Raw genomic sequence first — 4,486 nt, 5'->3', positions numbered from 1 at the left:
AATAGACTCATTTTAAATCATACCACTGGTTCTTTGAGCTCTAGTAATTTGATTACTATTTATACATAATAGCTTTTTTCCTTTCATCTCTAGACATGGGGGTGGAGGATAGCCCACCAAACAACATAATAACAAGCAGCTGTTGGATGTGACAGAAATTTCCTAGGGAAGAAAATAGGCTTCATATTATTTTTCTGAACTTTTTGTTGTGTTCTGAAAGCTGTTTGTCACTGAGTAGTTTGCTTATAATGTATTTATCATGTTATACATAAAGTGAGAGATTATACAATGAGCTTAATTATGCCCTGTGTGTTGGAAACAGTTTTTCCCTGAGTAGGGATAGAAAAGAATTGCTACTAAAAATCAAAAATGCACACCCATTCAAGCTGCCACCCCTTACCTGTCATGCTGGGCAGAAGTTGCTTCTGATGTTTCCCCTCTGTTGTGTATTCCCAAGATTCCTCAGAAAAGCACTGTAGTGGAGTGGTAAGACTGGGGATAAAGCAGTCCCTTACCTCCCAGAACCCTCGAGAGTTTTGTAAGGCTCTCTAGGAGATGCTTCAAAGCAAAAAATTCTGTCACTTTTCTGACAATGCTTAAACCCCAAAGGAAAAAAGGCTTTTATGTTTATTCTTTAAACATTAAAGTTTAATTTCATTTCAAAAATAAAAATTGAGTTAAGCTACTTGCTGCCATCATTATGGTTGTGCTATCATATTGCAGTTTTGCAAGATGCTACCATTAGGGAAACTGGATAAAAGGTTCACAGGTATTTTTCTTTAAAATCCCTCGCTGTGATCTATTGAAAGTCAGCCCTGGACACAACACAACGGTTTGTAAAAAAAAAAAAAAAAAAAAAAAAAAAAAAAAAAAAAAAAAGAAAGAAGAAAAAAAAATCCCTGAATTATTTACAGTATCTCAAAATAAAGAATTTAATTAACAAAAAGCAAGTACTATGTGTAAATCACTATGGTTAAAAAAAAAACAACAACTTGTGGTAGCTAATCTGTTTCCACAATTTGAGAAATTATGGTAGGCCCAGCATTATCAAGTAATTGTCATTTAAAAATGAAATGAAGATATTTTTTTTCTTTCCAAAAATTTTACTTTCTTTCAGATAATAGAAAATCTACATAATCCTACTTCTTTGTGCTTCTGTACCAATTCAGTCACTCAGACGGCACAGAATCTAAGAAAGGTCAAGGCATAACATCCTTTCCAAGATCTCAAAATGTAATCTGAAGGTGTTCAATGTCCTTCCTGTCTACTGAATCAGTAAATGAATTATCATTGTTTGTAAAGCCCTGAACTGAACTGGCTCTATCATGCTTGTCAAGAGTAAGAATTTTATATTCCAAATGTAATTTATACGGTTAATAACTCCTATTGGCCTGCGTGTTCCAAGCGGACATGGTTCATGTCTAGTTTTTTTTTTTTTTAACTTTGTTGCCTATGTCTGTCTCAGAGTTGGGCAGAATGCAGGTCTATACTAGTGATTTTATGAAGAAGTTAATGAATGACTCTGTCTCTGCCCACTTCAATAATTCTACTGACTACAGCAGAGTCTCACCGACTGTTTGCCTGAAGATTTCACTAGGTAGGAGGCATACTGGCTAGCATGGTTAAACAAATGTGGCTGTATCTTTCTCACTTTATTTCAGTTCATAAATTTAAGAGGTCTCCAATTCTCCTTGGAGTGGTGGCTGCTACAGCTGTTGGGAGTTCTATTCCTGTTGGGAGTTGTTACATAAAGAGAGGGGGTAAACTCAGTATACACCTGGTTGGAAGTAGTGCAGCTGTGCAAAATATCTTTGTGTCCTAATCACATTATTTAGATGTGTTTGAGACTTTTTTCTTTCAGCTACATCATTGTTAGACTAGTTTTCCATATAACTTCTTCAGTCAAAAGGTCAGCCAACAAATCACATATAATTATTGATCATTTATTATATTTTAATCTTTTGTGATACAAAACATGTCACATACTCTGTTTTTCTTACTTGATAAGACCTTAGCATTTAAATAGCTATTTAGTCAATGTGCAAAGTATACTAACTAGAACCACGCTGCTCTTGAAATGTACTTATACTTAAAAGAATAGAATTGAAAATAATGAATAATTTGCAAAATAAAAATCAAGCTGGCTCTCCCTGGTGGCGCGGCGGGTTAAAGCACAGCATTGAGAATCTAAAGCCGCTTCCGCATGAGTTCGATTCCCGCCTGCCCCGGAGGTGACCACATGGCGTGGCAGACCTCTCCTGACCCGCCTGCTGCTCCCCTCAGCAATGTACTTCGTCGATCTGCCTGTTCTGCTCCCCACTCTGTCTCTGGTGAATCCTCTCACCCTCCGCATCTCTGGCCTGTACCCTAGTTCTGTATGAATAAATAAATAAATATTTAAAAAAATTAAAAAATTAAAAAAAAATAAAAATCAAGCTGCCTTGATTTCTAAAGCTATCTTGCCATATATATGTACAATTCGTAGCTATAAGCATAACAGAGGGCAGGGTAGCAAGCTACTTATTTTCATTTGTAGATATGCCATAATTTTACAAGAAAGGTCATTGCACTATCTATCTGTAATACAATAATTGTGTTGGGCATTCATTACTAATGCACAAATTATATTTATTTGCAAAACATGAAATTGGACAATGAGTAAGAGGGAACATTAACAATTTAGAGTTTATGTAGGAGTTACTTTTTTAAGACAAGAGTGGGGAGCAGAACAGGCTGACTGACGAAGTACACTGCTGAGGGGAGCAGTGGGAGGGTCAGGAAAGGTCTGCCACACCATGTGGATCACCTCTGGGGTGGGAATCGAACTCATGCTGAAGTGGCTTTAGTTTCTTAGTGCTGTGCTCTAACCCATTGTGCCACCAGGGAGGGCCCAGGAGTTGCATTTTTATATCAGCGACATGTCTAACTTTTCCAATGTCCTCCACCTCCCAAAACTCACAATCCTACATCTGGTCTTAACCTTGATCATCAGTCCTAATCCACCTCATATTAAATTGAGGGATAGATAAAAGCAATGGGATGCAGAACATTAAGTCCTCAAAACACACGGTTGGATCACAAACTACATTTACAGACAGCATCAGGAAAGGAAATTAATCAGAAATACATACATGATTATATGCATAATTCTTATTATGTTATAAAAGAAATATCTGTATCATAATTAAAATATCTGCCTCATTGTTTGTTTAGCCTTAAATTATGTGTGCATGTTTACTTACTGTGTTAACTTACTTTAAGTCATCTTTCTATAAATGTCTTACTCTAGTTTTACTAACTTTAATTATAGCTTCAGGAAATTAAGTTTGAATTAGTTAGATAGTAAATGGCTCATACTTAAATTGCCATCATTGTTCAGGCTTAAAGCTTTTTATTTCTTTTTTGTAACCAAGACAAGATTATCATTTAAAATTGTGCTAACAGAATGTCAATAATGCTTTTCTATAGAGATAACTGGTCAAACAAATATTCTCTGAATGTCAGTAGTTCTTAGCCAGACTATTTGTTTAAACATGCCTTCAATGCTCAAATTAATATATTTGATTTATTTTTTTTTAAATGAAGGTATTCTTCACTAATGTTTTGTGTAATTCAATGGTCTACATCTCAAGGAAAGTTGTATATCAAAGGATCTGTGAGACTTCTAGATCATTTAGATAGAGAATATGAAGAACAAAGTTTGTTACTACAAACTTCAAAAACATCTTGTCCTTTTCTCCATTAATTGCAGGAATTAATAACAGAATTGTATTACTAACATTTATAAATGAATTTTCACTGGTACCTTTTTTCTTTTTGCAGCCTTTCCTTGCAATCTTTGACTCAAACCCTAGAAACATTATTTCCCTGCAGTTTCATGTTGCTCATTAAACAAGGTCTGGGTGACTCAAGAGGGTGTCAGCATCACAGCTATAATTGGCCTTAAGAAAAAAGATCTACACACATTTATTCCTCTACTTTATTCTAGTGCTTGCTAGAAGCAGGCACTGCAGTTAAAAACCAAGAGAAAACATGTAGAGATAAAAAGAAGTAGGACAGAGTAGAGACAGCTAAGTTAAGTATGTTGAGCAGAGCCTAACTCTCCATACAGGTCTGATCATTTCAGGAATTCACTGAAACATTACTTGTGCAGAGCCTTCCATTTGCTAGTTCTATGATAAATCTTGAAGATCAAGTGTGGAAAACAATCATACAACAAAGTGTAAAACAGCAATTCTGAAAAAGAGAAGCAAAGGATCTTACTAGGAACTTGGGGCAACATCTCCAGGGAATAATACTAAACTAAAATATGAAGGACTGTAGTACTGGATAAATAGAAGAAAAGTCACTTCTGAGAGAGGTTTCAGCACAACAAGGCCCTATGTCGGTGAAGTGGCCAGACAGGAGTGCCACGGGGAAGTGCAGCCTAGGGCTGCAGACACAGACAGAGCTGCGCAATGAAGAACTTATAAGGCCTCAGACTAAT

This window comes from Condylura cristata, unplaced genomic scaffold (genome assembly GCF_000260355.1).
Source record: "Condylura cristata isolate star-nosed mole 26May11 unplaced genomic scaffold, ConCri1.0 scaffold00003, whole genome shotgun sequence".
NCBI lineage: Eukaryota > Metazoa > Chordata > Mammalia > Eulipotyphla > Talpidae > Condylura > Condylura cristata.
The sequence above is the reverse complement of the archived record's forward strand: the minus strand, read 5'-3'. Positions refer to the sequence as shown.